The following is a 23,064-nucleotide window of genomic DNA, read 5'->3' on the forward strand; positions in this document are numbered from 1 at the left end:
TCAAGTTCGATGCCAAGTGATTCTAAATTACGTATTTGAATTTCACACGTATCGTATAATTCGCAGAGCGCTATTAAGTTAGATGTGTTACGAACAGGCGACAAATTTAATAAATTATTAATATACGTTCTAATCAAAATTTCTTTTTTGCCGTATCGCTCTTCAAGAATTTTAATTGCAATATCGTAGTTTTTCTCAGACAATGTCAAACCCTGTATAGCGGTTTGTGCTTTTGATTTCAGTAAACTTTTTAAGTATGTGTGAATGTGTCGATTTTATTCAAATTTTGATTATTATGAATCGCGTTCTCAAACTGAGACCAAAATTCCTGAAAGTTTTCATGATCTGAAAGCGTTACTATACTTTGTTATTAAATTGAGTTGAAAGCAATTAAAAAGGAAGTAATATACAAAATATTCCGATAAGTTTGAATAACCTGTTCACATATTATATACATGCTTCTGATAACATGCTGACTAGTTCTGAAACCAATGACTTGGCAATAGTTTTGAAACCAGGAAGTCTTAATACAAAGATAAAATTACTGGAAAGCACAAATCTGAAGAACATAAACTTTTCTGATTGAAAGGGTGGTGACGTCACAATGGTCTTCTTAGGGGCTTCTGGCAAGAGATTGCTGAACACTTGCTGATACCTGAAATAGAAAAAAAAAATTAACAAATAGTATAGGTTAAATGCAATACATTTTCCCAGTTTATTACATTTAATTAACACACTCATCTTTTTGGAACATTCCCTTTCATGTTAATCTCATTTCGATAATTTCCATGACAATTCGTTTTCATAAGAGACCTGTTAGTTTCTTAATTTTTGGGTGTAGGAACCACATCATATTTTCGAAACAGTTAAGAAACTATAGTAAGCATTGTGCAAATCCTACACACGTCAGAGTAGAACTGTTTCTTCACTTTTACTGTAATGTATTACAGTATTAGGTCACTTTGTTTTAAGGTATCAGAATAATTTTGAAAATTAAAATACGAATATAAAATTTTAACTAGTTATATTGCGTGTAAAAACTTACACAAGTACCAAAAATTTTTAAATTGTCATTTTTAGGTTAAAACGGCTTTCACATATTCGCTAAACACCTAAAAATATATACTTTGAGGATTTTATTTAGCAATCAATCAAATATGTTGAACTATTATCTTAAAAGTGCCTATACTACTGAGTTAGGGAACCCATGTAGTAAAAATAGCTTATTTTAAAACTTTTCGCCCATGTCTTTGTGCGTATAAGAAATGAAATTTTATTTTTTTCTTGATATTTAGTTCAAAGCATAAGTATCAAAACCATAGATACTCCTGAAAAAATGTAGACAATTATTTTAAAAACAAGAGATATCATGTTTAAGGTTGTGAAAAATGTGATTGAGATAACAAAATAAAACTCTTTAAATCTATCCACTGTTATCACATTGCATAAAAACTGCTATAATTTTGTAAATTGGAGTACTAACGTAAGTTTAGTGTTTAGAAAGCTTTGAGTACAGAGATTCTAAATGTATAATCTCATTTCGATTCGAATAGTAGTCAGACACTAAGACACAACAATGGGAAAACATAATACAATAAAAATACAATACTTCGGTAAATTCAAATATATTGTGAAAAAATATTTTGTAAATTAGTTAAACGCCAAAATTTCTGAAAATTTTGGTGCCTTCAATTTGGGTTGCGATTCACAGTTTAATAAACTGATTTGGAGAAAATTAAAGTAAAAGGAATAATTGGTGGAAGCGTAACTGGGGTTTTACTCCCATTCAAAGTATTTTTCATAAATATCAGAAGGAATGGTGTGTTTTCTTGTCAACAAAAATTTAAATTCAGAACTTCTATTCTGAGGACCGTAAATGTAAGGAGAAAAATGGACAGTTCAAAAAGTTTAGTTTCTGTGTTTTACAAATAAGAGAGTAATACATATTCACTTTTTCTAACACTAAGCATAATCCTTACCAGGTAAAATTTCAGACTTGGGGTGGTGTAATTTTTCAGCTGATATTTTATGCCTTAAAATTCCGAAGATGAGCTTTAAAACTGAAATTCCTACAACGCAAGTTTATAACTACTATTATAAATTCATAGCATCCTCCTAAAAACAATTGTTTACTTTCAATCTTAAAAAAAAAGGCCCACTTTAAAAACGACGATTTCATCATAGATGCATCATTTGGATCTATTAGTTTATAAAAAAACAATTTTCATAAGTGAAGTTTGAAAAACTAAATTAACTATTTCACTCTGGAAGAAAATTTTAGATCAAACTTGAATATCACGAGTCCGGCTCTTTGTTTAATTTCATGAATCACGTGAATAACGCGAGCCCTGCTCTTCGTCTCGGGTTAAACAAGAATGACTGAATCTTATGGGTTCGTATCTTATTGTTTATTTATATTCTTTTATATTTTAGAAAGCCGGCCAGGTGGCCGAGTGGTTAACGTGTCTGACTGCGAAGCCAATGGCTGCGGGTTCGAATCCCGCTCTGGGCATGGTTGTTTCTCTCTCTCTCTCTCTGTTGTCTTCTGATGTGTGAATGTGGCCCACCCTATGAACGGGTATTAGTGGCAGTGTGGCGTGGGTAATGTTGCTCGCCTCCGTGACTTTGGTTCAGAGGTGCCCGCTGGGTAACGATAAATGAGCAACGCTTCCGGCATCTTCTAAGGCGAAGAACGAAAGCTCAGTGCCTGCCGTTATTAAAAAAAAAATATATATATATTTTGGACCTGTTGATTATGACAAAATTCTGAAAATATATTTAATCTCATATTATTGCCATAGATTCCCTTCAAATTATTTGTATTTTGCTATTAATAACACAGAATTTGTCGTATCGTAATAATTAAAATTTTTTAAAATGTTTTTTTTATATTCAAATTCACTTGAAATTCACAAGCGCACCATAGCTTGAAGTAAAGACCAGTGAGGCTATCTTGCATTTTAGTCGTAAGATATCGTATTTAAAGTTACGACACTCCGCTGTTTAAGCTCTTTTCGCGAACATTCTGGTGCCTAAATTAATCACGGATTGTTTCGAATTCCAGCGTGGTGCAAGGGGTCAAATACTAAGTTCCTTTCTTAGATAGCTATGTAGCGTTTCCACCACTACAAAAAACATAATTCCTATTCACAAGTATATAAGACATGTTAACTCGATTCTATGGTGGGGTACCTCTTCATACATGAAGGCTAACATTGTCGATAACTACTTACTCCCCACATTGGTGACCCGGACGTGATTTGAACACGCCTACTTTAACAGTAACTCCCACTTCAATTTGAACACCCCTACTTCGATGGATGGTCCACATTGAACAGTTGACTTACTACTTGTGACTGCGACATTATCCACCTCCTCGCACTGTTGCTTCTCAGTCTCGATCACACACAACGTACAACGCATACACTCTACTGCTAAAGGTAACACAGGAGTGACCACGACCGTTAACTTAATACAGCTTTCACGATCAGCAGAAAGTACGGTGATCTTAATACAGCCCTCCCGGCCTCTCACAAAACAGCAATGAATCAACTAGTGATATCCATTCATCGAATCCTATCCTAAATGAAATTCTGATGGGGGAATAATATAGTGTAACTACCATTACAAAAATACAATTCCAAATTACTAGTATATAAGATGTGTTAACTCTTTTATATCTTGGGGAACGTTATGATAGATGAAGGCTGACAACGTCGGTAATCCAACTCTCATGCTCTTTTCTTTGATCTAACTATCGAAAAATGAAATTTTTTATTTCNAATTTCTTAGCTTGAAAGATATTGGAACCGGGATTCTTACGTATCAAATTTTAACTCTTATGGTTTGAGTGAAAAGCTGCTGCTATCTGGCAGACATAGTGTTATTCAAATGTTAGACAGAAGAGTTATCAAAAGTTTGAAACCCTTAACGTTAATTGAATTTTTTTTAATATGCTAGACAATATCAAGGGAATGAATTCTCAAAATGATTCCACTAAAGCTTTGGTTTTGTCAAATACAATTAAAATGTCAAAATATACATACCTTAATTCAGAATTAAAATATCAGTATTGATTGACTAGTATTAAATTTTAGTAGTTAGTAGAATTTACTGCGGCTGCATGATCAAGTATCCAAACACAAGTGTAAAGAAAGTGTCAGATTTGAAAACTGAAAATAGCCTTATTTGGTTTCAGGCTCCTCCAACTACTAAAAAAGTATTTAAATTCGTGATTCAATAGATTCTTAAGTTCGGGTTTTTATTTTGCGCAATGTATTAAATAAGTTTCTAAACCCCCAAAATTTGATACCTATGTGACTGAATTTAAGAAAAATAACGAAATTCCCATCACTATACTTAAATTATAAAATTATGTAACTCATCCAGAGCCTGACAAAGGCAGGGGCATACGGGGCAGTTGCCCCGGCTCCCACATTAGAGGGGGCCCCAAAATCGAATTGAAAGTTTATTTTAGGTTTCTTTCATTTAAGAACTTTTTTTAGACAAAATATCAGTTCAGTGTAAAATCCGTCAGTTTTATTTTAGCCTCTTCATTAATCTATCGTACGAACACAAAAAATCTATATTTCGAAAATCCATGTCTTTCTAGTGCTGAATTCAACTAAATTTTTGCAATTACGATGGACTAATTTGGCCAATCAAAAGCCTGTATTTTTACATATAGCAATATACGATATGTTTACAAGAATACAGGCTTCTGATTGGCTTGATTGAGCCTTCGTATTTGCGAACATTTGGCATGATGGACATATAATTGTCAGAAAAACAATAAAATGGACAGATCGATATTTCGTTCGATCATTGGAGGATAGGGGGGGACTTTATAGCTATTTTAGGTTCTAGTACATTTTCTAGTTAGCTATGTATAATGAGGTGAAAAATTTAAATACCTACATAAAATTCAAATCTTTACTACTGTGAGTAGTGAAGCAGAGGGGGCCCCCAAAGAATTTTTTTGCCCTGGGCCCCAATTAGGCTAAGTCGGGCCCTGAACTCATCACTAATTTCAAAATGTTTCTTGATCTATGAAATTTGATTTTAGTGTATATAAACGGTAGTAAAGCTAAAATACTGGAAATCACAATTTTCTGATAAACCTTCCTTCTCGCTACAGCTCACCATCCCAGATGCTTCTTAATTGTTCCTAGTCTTTAATTCAGGTAATTAATTTCATAAATTTAATTTTGTTTGCGATTCAAGCCCAAAGATTTCTTCTAGGATTGGTTGGAATGTTTTATTTCCTTAATCTAGAGGAGAATGAGATTCCATAAATGAACAGCATTCTATAGAATTTGTGTATGTACCAAATTGTGCATAACTCTAAATGAACACTATAAGCATACCATAATCCGTCAAATGACCGTTTAAGAACTTTTGCATCGATAATGAGCTTATCGTTTTTGCACTTCATGACTTTTTCTAACAATTGTATACAGATAATATTCTATTTTTTGTTTCAAATAATACTTGTCCAAATTCTACGACAAGCGGCCATTTGACCAGGAGAACAATTTATTGCATTATAAGGTTATCGGATCAGAAATGCTTGTTCAACGTATAGCATTCGATGATCTCTGCAAACACTGTTGCGAAGTTGGTTCAATTAGAATAACTGAACTCAAATTTTCAAAAAGTGCCTAAAATTTTAGATTGGTATTTTTGTGTCGGAAAAAGTGACAAAAACGAAATGTTTTGGTAAGTATTTCATTTTGATGGCTTTACTTCATTTCTAACTGTTAGTTTTTACCCAGAGAAATGCCGAAACAAGACTGCACAAGTTCTTAGAAGAAATAATATTAATTATAAGAATAATAAGAATTATAGGAATAATAATTCGCAGAAATATGTTTGTGGAAAATGTACAAATGAAAATGTATATGTAAAATATGCTTTGAGCAATGAATTAAAAATTTTTATTCTTTGTGTTTGTAATACATAAAAATGAGAAATATACAATTTTGCTTAATTATAATAAAGTTTTTTAAGTTTATTTCCTTCCTTACATCCATATTTCATACATTCAATCAAGAAACATAAAGTTCGATCATTTGATCGGCTATGGTAGTATATTAAGTGCAGATATGTTTAGCGCTAAGTACATAACCATTTAACAAATCATTTACCTGATTGCTAGTACTACAGTAATTTGAAGAATGTTTTAAAAAGAATGTTTTATTTCCTTAATCTAGAGGAGAATGAGATTCCTTTAAATATGGGATGCAAAATATTAGACAATACCTAAATTTATGATGGCGAGAACCAAAAATGATCTACAAGAAAAAATTGGATCCAACAAATTTATTTTCCAGTCACTAAAAATATAACGACGACAATGGGCACTTTTCTCTTTGACAGTCTACCGAATTTAGAGTTCTACGACTATCGATGTTAAATTCCGTAGCCTTGTAATTGTGAACCAAATTCAGAAGAAAACCCTGGATTGGGAAAAACTAGCTAGCGCTTGTGTTACATGTTGATGTAGTTTATTTACGTCGCACTAGAGCTGCACAATGGGCTATTGGGGACGGTCTGGGAAACATCCTTGAGGATGATCCGATGACATGCCATCACAATTTTGAAACTCTGTGGATGGAATGTCACTCCAGATTCGGTAGCCCGACGAACCTGCACGCGAAGTCGAGCACTTTACGCTAGAGCAGTTTAACGAGGACTCATACCGCACACCTTCGGTCCCTAAGCAGTACTTTTGTTGCATGGAGAAATATACCAGGAAACCCCGCCACAGTAATTCAGACAGCAAGAGGAATCTAACACCTTTGAGAATATTTTACTTCAGCACTGGTAAGTGAGAGCTGAGAACAGAATTCGAACATCCAGCCACCGCTGGAGTTCGAGTCATATCATTCGGAGGAGAATGCTTTATCCTCTGAGCCACCACGACTCAAACTACTTAAAGTATTGATCACGTGATAAAATGGTCCGACTTATACAAAACTATTTTCAATATATGGAAAGAAACAATTGTCTTTGAAAGAAACAACTTTCAGTAAATATCTTCAGATTAATAGTTTAGATGATTAATAAAGAGTTGCATTTAGTATTTACAGACTGTAAAAGATTAGAAATTTTCACTCATCAGTTCTAAGCCTTCATAGAATCTTCTCTTCATCTACAGTTCTTTAATCAAACTCCGGGATATACGTGTGGAGAATCTGCATCATTTTTCTTGAAATTGACTGCAGATAACTGAAAGTATTAAATTCCACCTAAGAGTATTATTTATCGAAGTAACGAAACAATTCATGGCTTAAAAAGTATTAAATGAAGCAACTATTTAGGGACAACACGACTGATTCTTCAGAGTAGTCAAGAACATAGTTCCCTATAACTACACTTTTCGGATCTTGAAAATATCTCTTTAACATGATATTCTCTCATGTTTAAATTTTTAAAAAGGACATTTCCCAAATTATGTTTAACACTCATAATATCAATATTTATTGTTATGATATTCTTTAGATGTTATCGATAATGGTCGTGATATTATCGTATGTATTGTTACCGTGAATGATCACGATATTGTGTTTGATTGGTGTACTATCTGAAGCCTGTGACCTGCGCACACCATAAACAGGCGTTTTTACATGTTGACCATCAACTTCACGGTATCTAAGTACCATATTTTGAATTGATGTATACAAGTGATGAGAATTTTTGTAATTCGATTGACAGGCGAGACAAGGGATTGAACTTTGTATTAATTGGATATGGAATTTTGCAATTATCAAATACCATTTTCCCCATGTCTAATAAAGCAAGGCATTTCTTTCCCACCCTTATATATATAGAGGTTAACGAGTGTGCTGAACAAATCCAATATCCACGATGGTGGGAAAAGGAGGTCTCATAGGATACTGTAGTGTGTCTACCACTACAAAAATAAAATTCCAATTCACTAGTATGCAAGACGAGTTATTCCATGTTGGGGTTCCTCTTCATAGATTAAGGTTGACATTGTCAATAACAACTACACGCACATTGGTGACCCGGACGTGATGTAAACATGCGTACCTTGACAGAAACTTCCACTTCGGTTGGAACACGCCTATCTTGACAGTAACGCCCACTTCTATCTCAACACGCCTACTTCGATGAATGATCCCCATTGAACAGTTGACTTGCTACTTGTGACTGAGTCATTATCTACCTCCTAGCGCCGTTGCTGCTCAGACTCCATCACACACAACGAATAACGTATACACTCGACTGTAAAACACAGGAGCGACCACGACCGTGAACTTAACACAGCGCTAACGACCAGCACTCAAAAGTACGGGGATCTTAATACAGCTCTCCCGGCTTCTCACAAAACAGAAGTGAATCAACTAGTAGTATCCGGTCATCAAATTCTATCACAGATATAATTCTGATGGGGGAGTGCTATAGCGTGTGTCAACCCAGGGTTAAAGAGAATAGAAGGGCTGGTTCACTCCCTTGAAGAAACTCTCGCCGCGCCAATAACCCGATTTTCTCTAGTGACGTCACTTTGGCGCAAAGCTCGCACTTTTACTTCAAGAACGGAGCGTTCGGCCTTACTAGCTCTAACTAATATTAGAGCATTTCTTTTTGCGAGATATTCTAAGACATTAGTTATTTTCTATAATGACTTTCCTCTGATTTTGCAGTGAATTTACAAGAATTTAAAACTATTATCGAAATGCCAGCTTGCCCGATTGCAACTTGAAAAAATTCTGATAGAAAAACAAAAGGAAAAAATATAATTTCCCGCGTGTTCCCTAAAGTAAATGAACAACTATGTAAAGAATGGATTCCGAAATGACACAGTTAATATAAAACAGCAATACGTTTATTCTGTCGTTAAGAACTTTTATAAAAATTCATTATCTAAATAGAAACCGCCTCGTTACTTCATAAAGAAAGGCAGGTGAAAAGAATTAAAAAATAGATAAAGTCAAAGAAAATTAAAATGTAAGTAAAAAGTATAAATAAAATATATAGTATATAGTTGAAATTCTCCTAATTTCATAACATATTTTTTAATGTAGTTATTCTAAATATTTATGATTTTTTTTAAAAATTATATTCTCTTCAATTTAAATATCTATAAATTATATCATCGTAAATTTAAATATCTATAAACAATTGTAAAATTTCTAATGTCATTATGAACCTAAATTATTATTTTGTTTCAGTAATTAGCGTTTAAGGTTGATGTTTCCTAATGATTAAGTATGAACAAATTGCTATTAACGGCATATTTTAAAATCAGGGATTCTAAATTTAACTCAACTTATTGTTATAAAAGAATATTTAGATAAAAAAAGTTTCTATATAGGATTTCATTTTTCTTAATAATTAAAGTTAAAATTGAATTTTTTAAAATAATAAAGTATTTATAGCGTCATTTTCGCCAACTAGTAAAACTTTTTTATAAGTTTAAAATTGTATTTTTTTTTTAATACAAGGGGACTTAAACCCATGATCAATCTACCACTGAGGATATTTCACGTCATTACTGTAGTCGGTACAAGCTGGTAGCAGAATTCGTATCGACCAGTCGTCTTTGGGATTCGAACCTGGGTTCACCTCACTGGAAGACGAACGCTCTATCCCCTGAGCCATCGCGGCTCAAAATAATAATATTTGATTAATGTATAATTATATATTGTAATAGTATCTTACAACGAAAAAAATATGCATTTTGGGTTTTTTTTATGAAAACTCTTTTTACTCCATCTACTGAATGGAATTAACAATTAATATTCCAAAATATTGAGTTAAAGGTTGATTTCGTTAGGTTGAGTTCGAAAGGTTGAGTTAAACTGATTTCGTTAACTTAATAGTTAACACTAATTAATTAGCATATTTAAGTTTACTCCTTTAAGTTCGGTTTTTAATACGCGAAAATTCTATCATGAGAACAAAACTTATTCAGAATGATTCTTCTTTGTTGCTGAACTTTATCATAGATGTAGATAGATAAATGCTTTTGTTACGTTTAATTTTGACTAAGAATTAATACTTAAGAGTATGTATAAATCAATCATTAAGTTATAATTTAAGAAGTAAAAATTTCAACAGCGTGTGAATATTGTTTGTAAAGAGATGGCCCCAGAAAAGTAATAATCCATTGCTCTCAAAAGTGTATCACCTTATTTATCAGATAATCATTAAAAATAAAAAATTTCAAAGAACGTTTATTTCTTTTTAGATAACTTCGTGAAATCAGCATTTTCCAAGTATTCATTCTAAATTCGAATTTTTGATAATTCGAAGATTTTGTACCTTCCCTTCTGATTTCGAAGCTCTAAGAGTGTATGTTGTGTAATTTTTAAATAAGTGTAATTATATTTTAATTCTTTGAAAGTGAGGAATATCATTACTATTTGAGTTCTTTTTCATTTACTTTAAATTCTCTTTTTAAGCAAGCACTTTAAAAAAACTGTGATTTAAATATAATTATTTTTAAATGTAATGCTTAAGAAAAGTATGTGTTCTTTAGAGTTATCAAATCGTTTAAAAACTGTTTCATAGAAAGAAAAAATCAAAAGAAAAATTTTGTCCGAGAATGTAAACGATTTTTTTAGCATCTTTTTATAGACTCCTGACTACAGCAGTAAAATTTGATAAGTAAAACATCTGCTAACAAAAAAGGCATTGTTGTATTTACCCTTTTATAAAGAAATGCAGACCCCGTTTTGAAATGGAGCAAAAATTGATGCAAAATGGAATTAAAAATAGTCGCCAAGGGAAAGAAAAGGGAGAAAGAAAACTGATTAGCAAATTATTTTTTTTTGTTTGTCAAGATAAGATTTTTTTTCCAACCCCTTTTGAAACATCTGCATTAAAATTTAATGAGTAAAAACATCTGCCTGCAAAAGAGGCATATCGTATTACCCTTTTATAAAGAAATGAAGACCCCGTTTTGAAATGGAACAAAGCATGATGCTTAAATAAAAATAGTCGCCAAGAGTGTGAAAGTGGTTTCTGAAAGAAAGAAAGGAAACTAAATTAGCAAATAATATTTTTTTCTTTCTCAAAATATTATCTTACTCACGGAATTTCTGAAGTAAAACTTCTTAAAATGTGTTACGGTTGTGTCACAAATAATGCTCTGAATTAGATTTAAAATAATTTTGGCCGCCATGATGTATGAATTCTTTTTTGCCATAAGCTTCTATCACCTCAAGCAATTCATCGTCGTTTTTCTTTTATTTTATAAAATGTGATAAACTTAACGTTTTTTTATTTAAAGTGTTATAAAAATTTAAAACTTTCACCTTTTTAGTCTACCTAAACAAAGTAGTTTTAAAAAACATTTATTTTATTATTATTTGTTAACATGAACTGATTTACAGGAGGGTATTCGTTCCCAGAACCCCAACTCGAGCTTGTAAGGGCTTCTAAATTTTTCTTTATAACTAGTGGGCTGCGCCCCCTGCTCGCTAACGCTCGCCAACCCCCGAAAATTGCTACGCAATCTTATATGGTTTGCTTCGCTCGCTCCTAACTTAGGTATATTGCAAATGCACAAAATTCTGAGAGTTCAAAACAATCAGTCAAATCCATATAACAACTTTTTTTAAAAAAGAAAATTACATCTTTTTAGTAAATACTAAGTCATTAAAATAAATTTGAATTCAAATAAATGACATGTAATTCGTTAAACCTATTAGAAATGTCTATAGTATAAAATCTTAAGATAAAATTTCTAAAACTAATATCTCTTTAAAAAGGTTAAAAGTTTAGCTATAAATAAACTCAGCGGCGCGACAGCCCATAGAGGGTCGAGGCCTACTGTGTCCATCTCAGTTTTCTTGACCTTGGGCTCTGGGGTGCAGGAGCAGATGCTCCGGTCAGGTGGTCAGCCGAACGCGGAACCCCCAGTGTTTAGTTCCCAAGCATGCTTGGTACTCATTTATCGACCCACTGAAGGGATGAAAGGTTGAGTCAACCTTGCCCGGTCCGAGGATCGAACCAGGGACCTGTGGCACGACAGCGCGAAGCGCTACCGCTCAGCTGGGCGTCTTGGCTATAAATAAGTCTATTAAAAATTAAGATAAATGAATTGCAATGGAAAAACCTGCATAAACAAATAAATTCTAGTAAAACAAATAAATTCGTGATATAAATCAAAAACCGTCAAATAAATTCGTGATATATAAATTCGTGAAAAAAAGCTTTCAGCAAGATACTAAAATAAAGATCTATCGACAAAGAGTACTCACTTCTGCCTAGCTTATGCTCTCTCTGGTCATTTCAGTTTCTGTTTTTAAAAGCGCTATATGTTGAGCCATCTCAGCTAAATTTGGCATGTGACATTTTTAGCGGCAATCATTGGTCGATTTTCTAGCGTTGCCATTCGGTTAGTTGTAATGAGGCTTTTTTTTGTCGCCGTGTAAGAGAAATATATATATAGATATACCCTCCAACTTATGAGGATTTTGAAAATGATTCTCTCTAGTGGTAACGAACCAAAGTAGAAATTTTTAAAGCAAATGGATCTCTCATAAAACTTTTATCAGAACTTAAGAATCTAGCCATATGGCCTGCACTTTTATAAGTAATAGTGGACAAGTTACGCTAAAATTAATTTTTTTTAAATATTAAGACATTAATTTTGCTACCGTCTGAAAAGAAGATTTCTGAAACTACGGAAATTCCGTAGCAGTTGGAGGGTATGTATATATATAATGGCCAAGAAAGTTTTTTTGAACTATGTTTATGAATGGAAATAATGTGTTAATTACGTAAAGTTTGAAAGCTAATAACCAGAAAAAGTCTCACTTATTTTTACAAAGAGAAAGATGCAAAGTTATCATAATATCTTTGCTTGCGATCTCCGAGATCTGTGGACACAATGACGAGGGAAATCGTAGCTTCAGCTCTAAGAGCGGAGTGAACTCTTTAGCCCTGGTGTCAACCACCACAAAAATAAAATTCCAATTCACTGGTATGTAAGGCATTTTAATTTGATTCTATTTTGGGGTACCTTTTCTTAGATCAAGGTTGACATTGTCGATAACAACTCTTCACAAAATACCATTATATCGTGTTAGAAGCTTAATGGCAACTGCTGACTCAAAATTTAAAGTTTAGAACAATGCGACCACATCACTAAACCATGGTTTGAAAACAAATTAGAAAAGCAAATTAATAATCGAGGACACTCATATATTTTTAAAAATATTAGATGAAGAAACAAGCTTTGTCATTACTCAGCAGTTTTAATATAAAAAATATTCTTTATTTGCTAAGACTTTAAAAAAGACGTAATGATTACTAGTTTATTCTCCGCTGAAACGGAGTTCCCGTAAATTAATTTTAGCATGTCATTCTTAGTATTCACGGAAAGGCAAAATTATTTTGTTCAGTAAATCACAGGCATTTGATTCTTGATATTTCATAGCATAAAATAAAAACGACGAGATGTTTTCAAACAATTTAAAGACATTAAGATTTGAGGACATTCTGTCTTTAAGGAGTTTTTGAGGACAACTACTCAAATTAGAGACTTTTTCTCTCAAAAATACAAAGATACTCGGGTCACCTTAACTTAGAAAAGAAAAAGAGAATCCAGGTAGACATAGAATAAACCATTAAGTCTCAAATGAGGAAAATATTTTTCAAAAATAAAAATGCAAACATATTATTGCAAGATAACTTCCTGAATTTTAGGTTATCCTGCCTATTACGGAATCTCTAGAAACCCTACCATAATTTAAGTTCATATATTTTTTAATTTTATTTTATAACCGTCGTTGAACAGCCGACCCAATTTTATGGGTTTCAGACCAATAATGTTCAGCTCCGTAACCTTGTCATTTTGAGCCCAATCCAGAAGACAAGGGAACTCCTGGATCGAGTATTGGGAGAAATTTACCTTCGTGGAGGATTTTTCGATGGAGCTAACCCGCATTTGCGTTAAATGGAGTGGAAGACCACGAGAACCTCCCACGGTTAGCCTGATGGCAAGGGGACTAACCCATGATCCGTCTACCACTATTGATATTTCACGTCAGCAGTGTGGTCGGTGCTAGCCGGATGCGGCATCGGCCTGAGCCATCGCGGCTCAAGTTTTCATACATTAAAAAATCCAGAGTTTACCCCAATTTGCATTCTATTTCATAAAACTTTTATATTACTTACGCAGATGAAGAGATAATCCGTGATATAGCATTCTTTCAAAAGGAAACTTAACGGTCACCGCACCCTTGTAAATTTTTTTTTTTTTAAATAAAAGCATAATCATTCATTTTGTGAATGCTTTACATGCTCATTTAACTTACAATCCATAATTTGCCTTCAAGAAATAATTAAACTGTTTAATTTTTTAAAATTTAAAAAAAAAATTTGAAAATTCAAGATTTTTAAATCCTTAAGGCTTTTTATTTAAACATATTTTCAATTTTTTTTTCTTAGTGCTTACAATTCTCATCTTGACAATTCTATGCATTCAATTGTTAATATATCAATTAGAGCATTTTTTATAGATTATTTTGCAAAAGAGGTTAAAATTTCTGTTAGGTATATATAACATGCTGTAAAAATTGTAATACCCCCATAAATTGCTTATTCTATGCACATTTTAAATAAGCGTATTTTACTTAAGATAAAAAAATTTACTTCAAAGCTTTATGTAAACAGAAAAAAATTCTTTAAGGATTTAATTATGATTAATACACAAAATCGTCATCTTTGAGAAAAAGCACTTTAAAGTCTGTCTGCTGATCAAATTTCTATTGAAGGGCAATCTAAAATCATTAATAACATTTTTACAAATGTAGATAAAGGTATGATTTTTTTCAGTGCATTTGAAATAGTTTAAAGTTTTATTATAAGCAATAAAAAAATACCGATATTTTGATCATTTTTTTGGGGTAGTTTCCTTAAATTCATTGAAAATATAGATTACGTATAAAATTTAACATTCGCCATGCTTTGACTACGGCAAGGTAACATTCTGAATACAAAATATAGGAATCTAAATGACTAATGCGAACGAATTTGACTAAGGCTCAGTTATCTGTGGATAAATTTTGATTCATTCATATCTTAAAGTTAGTAAGTTTTAAGAACTGCACATTACTTCTATTACACAAAATGCTATAAACCAAACTTCTTGTTTAAAAAGTCAATAACTTGAGTCCCGAAAATATTTTGTACAATAATGATTCCTTATTTAAGTTTGGAAAAAGTTAATATCGAAATTGGGATTTTCGGAAAATAAAACACTGAAATTTTAATCTTTAATAACGGATAAAATTTAAAACTATGGAGTAATATCAGCTCAAAATTCTCCCATACCGAGAATAATTTTGATGTTCAACAAAGATTTTTAAAATTTGTATGGCGAAAAGTTTTATTTTTACATAAGGGGTTTATTTATCTCTAGTAAAAAATTAGAAAAATCATTTTACCGTAATTTAAGTAACAGTTTAAAACAGTATCGTAAATATAAAGCTTACAGCTTCAGAACTCCAAGTAAGTAATTTTTAGCTATATTTTGTCACAATNAAGGGGTTTATTCATCTCTAGTAAAAAACTAGAAAAATCATTTTACCGTAATTTAAGTAACAGTTTAAAACAGTATCGTAAATATAAAGCTTACAGCTTCAGTACTCCAAGTAAGTAATTTTTAGCTATATTTTGTCACAATTTAAAAACTAACTTTTCGGTTATGTTAACAATAAAAAATAAATAATTTCTTAAAGTGACCACGACAGAATTAACATCGTTAGTAACTTTAAAATTTGAATTTAATTATGCAGCTGTCCGTAAACTAGATGGTTTTGCATGAATTAGATTTTCATAAAGATTACCAAAAGCTACAAAGTGAAAAATAATTACTTGCACGATACGAACAGTTTTCGTATCTTAAATTATAAAATCTAAATGATAAGGCACTCAAATATCCAAATACAATGTTCGAAATTAAAAATTTTCAAAGCTTGGGAACTTGAAAAATCTGCTTTTAAAGCTGTAATAGATACATATCTAAAGTAAATTATCTGCATTTAAATCAATAAAATTTTCCATTTTTATCTTCAATACTGTAAAAAAAAAAAGTTTTCATGAAAGCATTTATTCAATAGAAGTTTCAGATTTTAATAAAGTTATATTATCGAAGGATAAAAATAAAATAAAACATATGAAGGCACAAGTCATAGTAATCAAACTACGATTGTAACAGTTGGAAGACAAGTACATTTTTCTTTACAAAAGAAAATCATGAAAATGAAATTAATCATACTTATACAGGATAGAATTCTGTGGTAGAGTATTGAACATTACATACCAAGCAATTAAAATTCCCTTCTTTTCGGAGTTTTAAAAAACAATATTTAAATTTTCTTATTAGAAAAAAGACAAAATTTGAAGTCACCTTTCGTCAAAATCGGAAAGAGGAATTAAAATTGAAGCTAACTTCGAATTCAATAATCCACTAGAGTTGAATAAAACGTCAGCTATGTTCGTTGTAGTGGAAGTGGGCGTCTCACGGCCCTTTTCCCATGACTTTCAGAGATGCTACAAAACAGTAGCCCTTATAGGTGGACCAATACAAACTCGTTATCCACTAACTAACTATTCAAGTATTTTCGGTCCCGCAGTGGACTGATCGTTAAGACACGGTTCCCAGCAGATCACCGATGTCAAGCTTCACTGGCTACTATCAGTGTGCAGGTGGGTGACCACTTGGATCAGTCTGCGTAGGGACCGAGGGTGTGCGGTATGGGTCCTCTTTAACTGTGCTACCGTAAAGTGCTCGACTTCTTGCGCAGGTCGTCGGGCTACCGAAGCGGGGGTGCCATCCCCTCCGCAGAGGATCAAAATTGTGATGGCATGTCTTCGGATCATCCTCCGGGATGTTTCCCAGACCGTCGCCGATAGCCCATTGTGCAGCTCTAGAGCGACGTAAATTAGCAACAACAAGTATTTTCGGAGTGGCTATCCTAGGCGGATATCTGCTCCTTCACCGAGTTTAGGTAAAAGGAAGGGCGGTGCTTAACATTTGTTAAATCTCTTATAAATACAATTGGGAAATCAAATCTGGGTTAAATATATCGCAAATAGTACATAAGATAATAAAAACAATAAGATATTTACAAAAGAAAAGATATTTACAAATGGGGAGGACTCCCTCGCCTCCCCCCGGTAGCCGGGCTTCATTGGTGCAGAGCTTGTCCAGAAAGATTAACTGAAATGCCAAAAGATAGAACGCTCAGGAAAAAAAAACGGACTGAAGTTTCGATAAAATCAATATCTAATAGTTTGTTAAAATCGCACGTAGAGCAATTTTTTGCACCTTTAAAAAAGGTAGCGTTGAGTTTGTATAGGTATTCATCGATTTTATCTATATTAAGATCGTTGTAAAGTGTGTTATTTCGAACAAACCAGTGAGCCCCTGTAACTCTACTCATAACTTTATTTTCAAATCGGGCGTTTGAGAGAGTCCCCCAGGTCGGGGATGCATAGCAGAATATCGGTCTGATACACATCAGATATACGATATGCCTTTTGGTGTGTAAAGCCAATTTTCTATCTTTGTTTAGGATTGGTTTAAGGGCTTGATAAGCTGCTTCTGCTTTTCTCAGGATGCTTGATACATGTAATTTCCAGTTTAGTGAGCAATGTTATAATGATGCCTAGATAGTTAGCCTTGTCGACTTTGGGTACTTCCTCATTAAATAAAATGATTTTTTCATAATTGATTTTTCTCTTTTTGTCGGTCTTGCGAATAATTATTAGATTCGATTTTATGCTGTTTATTCAAAGTCAGATTTCAGAGTCAGTTATATTAGTTTGAAGTCATTTGATTGCGTTATTAACATTAAGTGACCTGCTGAGGATCGCAGTATCATCTGCGTAAAATGCCGTTTGAAAATTTGGATCTCCCCTTTTTACAGGGAAGTCTGAACAGTAAATAAGGAAAAGTACTGGTCCCAGTATAGATACTTGTGGCACACCTGCTTGAATTTTTCTATTTGTTGAGAAATAGTCATTGATTTTAATTTGAAATGACCTATATGTTAGGTAATCGTTAATGATGTGGATGAAGTCGCCTGGAATATTTTGCCGAATCATTTTGCAGGTTAGCCCAGTGTGCCATTCTCTGTCGAACGCCTTTGCGACATCCAACATGAGTAAGGCAGTGGCTTGCTTTTTAAAGAAACCCTCGCTTATAAATTCAATAATTCTGATCAATTGTTTGGTTGTTGAGAGATTTTTCCGAAATCCAAATTGTTCATCTGGGAGGAAACTTAGTCGATTAAGTATAATCCTTTCCATGGATAAAGAGGCTAATTGGCCTGTAGTTTTCTGCATTTAGGTGGTTTTTACCAGGTTTTGGAAATAATATGATTGTGGCATGTTTCCAAATTTTAGAATAAACTCGCTATCCATGTTAACTTCGGTATTATTATACTTTTATAAGAAACCGATAGCGATTAATTTATGGCACACTTCAATATTTTGTGTATAGAAAATTTGGTCCTCAGTGGCCGAAAGGTATTATTATTCAGCTCTGCGCTTAAAAATGAGGAAGCTTAGAGTGGTAGCAGGTTCGAATCTCGGTGCTTGTAACTTTGGGCTTTCCTTCTATAATTGTCCCGCAGTGGACTGATCGTTAAGACACGGTTCCCAGCAGATCACCGAAGTCAAGCTTCACTGGCTACGGTCAGTGTGCAGGTGGGTGACCACTTGGATCAGTCTGCGTAGGGACCGAGGGTGTGCGGTATTGGTCCTCGTTAAACTTCTCTACCGTAAAGTGCTCGACTTCGCGTCGGGCTACCGAAGCGGGGGTGCCATTCCCTCTTCAGAGAATCAAATTGTGATGGCATGCCTTCGGATCATCCTATGGGATGTTTCACGGACTGTCGTCAATAACCCATTGTGCAGATCTAGTGCGATGTAAATTTACTACATCAACAAACATGCGTTACCGTGGGATATTGTTCATCTTCAAAACATTCTAAAGTATGGAGGTCGAGAGTACCCTAAACCATAAATGCGTCATCTTCCCTTCTGTATCTATGGTTCCGCAGTGGATTGATCGAAAAGACCCAGTACAGCACCGAAGTCGGCTGCTGTCAGTGAGAGGGTGGGTGACCACTTGGATCAGCCTGCGTAGGGACTGATGGTGCACGGTATCGGTCCTCGTTAAATTGTTCTACCGTAAAGAGCTTCAATTCGCGAGCAGAACTACCAAAGCAGGGGAGCCATCCCCTCTGCAGAGGATCATCTTCAGGGATGTTACCCAGATCGTTGCCAACAGCTCATTGTGCAGCTCTAATGCGACGTAATAATGCTAAGCAACTAAAAAGTTAGCAAAAAAACGTAAGCACAAAAACGTATACTTCCTCTAAATAAACATAATTTTTTTGTGATAGATTTGGAATCCTAATCCTTAAATTATAGTGATAGCCGCGCCATCTTAAAAATACGGTCTCACTAGTTAAATCAGAAAAGTGACCAAAATTGTCTACACTTTAATGTTAATTTCCAATTTTTGCTGCTTCAGTTTATCTCTGCAAATAGTTAAGCAAATCAAACGATTTTTGCTCCTTATTATGAAACACACTTAGTCAAAAATAATTCAATGCAAAAATTACATTTTCAGTACTATTTAATTTAATGATAGTCTAAAAATTTTAAATGTCACCTAGAATAAAAGCGCGATTAGAAAGTAAGAATGAAAATGCAGTTCTTGGGTTAAAAAGTTTTTTTAAAAAAATTCTAATTTTTAAGTTTAAAAGTCTAGTCTTAAAAACTCACTAAGTCTAAAAAACTCATAAGTTTTAATCTCATTTCTTTATCATTTATAAAATTTAAATCTGTTATTTAAAGTTGTATTTATATAAATGACAAAAAAAAATAACATTGACTGAACATTTTAAATTTTGTTAAAATTCTTAAATTTATAATTTGAAAATATTAAATATAAGAACTTTTTTCAGCTTCAAATTATAATTCGAAAGACAGTTTTCATAATTGTGCGGAAAAAATATTCCCCTTAAATTGCAAATATACAAAAAGGGAAATTAATATTATGTTTCAACCACGCACCAGATTGAACAAGTGGGATTATATTTTCCAATTTGCAGTTAACCCCATATTTTTTTAGAGTTAAGAAAAGCAAATCGTTCGAAAAAGGCTTAATAATAGGAAATTCGTTTTTGGTCCCGAGTTTGTAACTTAAAAATATTTTCCGTACTTATTAGTTTTATTTTATATCCATCATTGAACACAGCCGACCCGATTGTGAGTTTACGACTATCAATGTTCAACTCTGTAGCCTAAAAATGTTTGACCCAATCCAGAAGACTGCATGATCAAGTATTAGGAGAAATTTAACCCTTGTGGAAGACTTTTTTCGATGAAACTAACTCGCATTTGCGTTACATGGAGAGAAAAACCACGAAAATTTTCCCTGGTTAGTGTGACGGGACTCTAATTAATGATCTGAACATCCACATCCTATCGACCAGCCATCTCTGAGAGTCTTTGGGAGAGTCTATTCCGTGAGACACGGCCACCACTTATTTGCTAAGATTGAGTACCTTGCTCCTCTTTTTATTTCGAGCTCTCTAAAAAATGAAATAAAACATTTTCTATGGATCGCAAACTAATGTTTAAGTGAAGAAGTTAGGAAAATTTTTCAAGCCATAATCGAAGACAATAAATGTAAAATCAAAACCGCAGGTGCCAGGAAAATTGTGTATAACCGAAGGCTATACAGAATTTTTTGAACCGGGTTCGAATCTCGGTGATGGCTGGTCGATATCAATTCCGCATCCGGCTTGCACCGACCACAGTTCTGGCGTGAAATATCCTCAGTGGTAGACGGGTTTGAGTCCCCTTGCTGTCAGGCTAATCGCGGTCTTCCATGTAACACAAATGCAAGTTAGTTCCATTGAAAAGTCGTCCACGAAGGCAAATTTCGCCCAATATTTGATCCGGGAGTTCCCTTGTCTTCTGGAATGGGTTCAAAATTACAAGGCTACGGAGTTGAACATTTGTAGTCGTAAACCCAAAAAATTGGGTCTGCTGTTTAACGACGGACATAAAATAAAATAAAATTTGTAATCGGATATAAAACACTAATTCAAAAATAGTTCTAAGAATTAAAGTCTTGATGAGTGTCTTATTCATCAAACTGAATGAATTGTGAAAACGTTGAATAGAACAATGTGAAAAGCACGCTTTAACATAATACGTGACGAGAATTGACATGAATCTCATTTTCGAAAAGGGTAAAATGAAGCACTTTTTAAATACACCCAATGGAAAAAAAGCCCCCTTTGGAACTTTTTTTATTAAATTATACTTTTCTTTTTATGATAGGCCATGAAAAGACTGCAACCACTTTTGTAATGTCTGCTTTAAAATCATCGAACTGAACTTTCCAGTATTAACTTTTTAAAAAAAATGATAAACTTAATAAATTTTATTTTTTAGCATCTATTTCTTTGTCGCGAGAGATGCAGGCGTGCCTCGTGTTTTACTGTTTTAATAATCACATTACATTAAGGCATTAAGGACAGCTGAAACTGTTGTTTAATTTCGCGGATCATTTTACGTTTTGATTGGTAATGCAAAAATAAAGAAGTAATTGCAATTTTTGTCGCCAAAGAGTCGCCAATATTATTTCGATCTGTTTTCACCAATTCATAAATCAGTTGGATTGTTAGATAATTTTATCGTTGTATCCAAGCTAATATTTTTGCGATTTTCCACTTCTCAATTTTGACTTACTAAAGTTTATTTTGATTAAGTTCTGAAAGAAATTTTCTTCATTTAGGTATGTAAATCACTACAGTTATACTAATTTTAATTTAACTCGGGATTTGTAAAAAGTGCTTAATTTTCTATCTTTTAAAAAGAGATTTTTTCTTTGTCGTGTCGATTGTCGTTCTAAATTACAATAAAATGCATGTTTTTCTCCAATATTTATCAAGTTATTATCTTATAATTATGTGAAGTTTTTGAATTTTATTGATTTCATGTTTATAAATTAAGAACTTTAAACAATAGAAAATTCTTTTATTACAGCACAGATCATACTTATAATTTTTCTTTTTTTTTGGAAAGTGATTAAAAATATTTTTTGAGTGCTTAATATATATGTATATGTAGAATGTTTGAAACTAAACTTCCTTAAAAATTTAGTTATTTAAAAACCTGATTTTTATCATAAAATTAAATTTCCGGTAAAGTTGCGAATTTTTCAACTCAGTTTCTATTCTGGCTATTCCCAATTATCGTTTTACTTTTATTCAAAAGGAGTTAACTCTTTACTTATTCTACTTATGAAGCTTATGTAATATTCTACTTATGTAATTATTTTGCTAATAAAGCAGTATGAGCATTAAGACTCATAAACTTGTGGTAGATACTTGAAACTTGTGCTTGTAAAAGGTCAGCCTGTATACACTCGACTACTAAAACCAACACCGAAGTGACCTCGACAGTCATGAGCTTAATACAGGTCTCATGCCAGTGCTCAAAGTTTGGTGACCTTAACACAACTCTCGGGGTTTCTCACAGAATTTAATTAGACACTGACATTGAAATGCTATTGTGTTTGATTACAATTTTTAAACGTAATATTTGATCTGACTTAGTTTCTTAACGGAAAATCAGTTTCTCAGATAATTGAGTTTCATTTTCTCTGTAAACAGTATTGAAGAACTCTTTTTTTTTTAAAAAAAAAAAAGAAAAGAAATTGAAGTATCTTATACCTAGAAAGGGTCATAAAGATATCTAACCCTACTTGGAGTTTAAAAAAAATGACTTGGGGATCACTGTGGCCCCCTTCTCTTATTCTAAGTTTCTGTAAATACTCTTATAAGTCTGACACGTGAATGATTAAATTGGATCAAATACTTTCAGTAATTCAATGTCTTGAATCGCAAAGCATAAACAAATAAATGAAAATGAGAGATGCCAAAATGGCCTCAGCTTTTCCTCAAAACCTTTTTTTTAAAAACTACCTTTTTTCAGATTTTTCTAAAAATTTCAGTTTTTTTACAAGTATTCCGCTTTTTCTGAAAATTCATC

At 33.0% G+C, this 23,064-nt stretch overlaps 1 protein-coding gene and 1 long non-coding RNA gene across 2 annotated transcripts in view; one reads left to right on the top strand and one right to left on the bottom strand.

Moving 5' to 3' along the window:
- The window catches only part of LOC107451064 (E3 ubiquitin-protein ligase Rnf220), a gene marked incomplete in the record, with an annotated part of 107,051 nt that overhangs the window by 42,424 nt on the left and 41,563 nt on the right, over window positions 1-23,064 (top strand).
- Window positions 423-16,562, bottom strand: LOC107451068 (uncharacterized). The gene is made up of 3 exons (XR_006227065.2): window positions 16,391-16,562; window positions 7,090-7,230; window positions 423-655 (listed from the first exon to the last, which is right to left on the bottom strand). It is a non-coding gene; the product is annotated as an uncharacterized lncRNA (long non-coding RNA).

The sequence above is a fragment of the Parasteatoda tepidariorum genome, chromosome 1, assembly GCF_043381705.1.
Source record: "Parasteatoda tepidariorum isolate YZ-2023 chromosome 1, CAS_Ptep_4.0, whole genome shotgun sequence".
Lineage (NCBI taxonomy): Eukaryota > Metazoa > Arthropoda > Arachnida > Araneae > Theridiidae > Parasteatoda > Parasteatoda tepidariorum.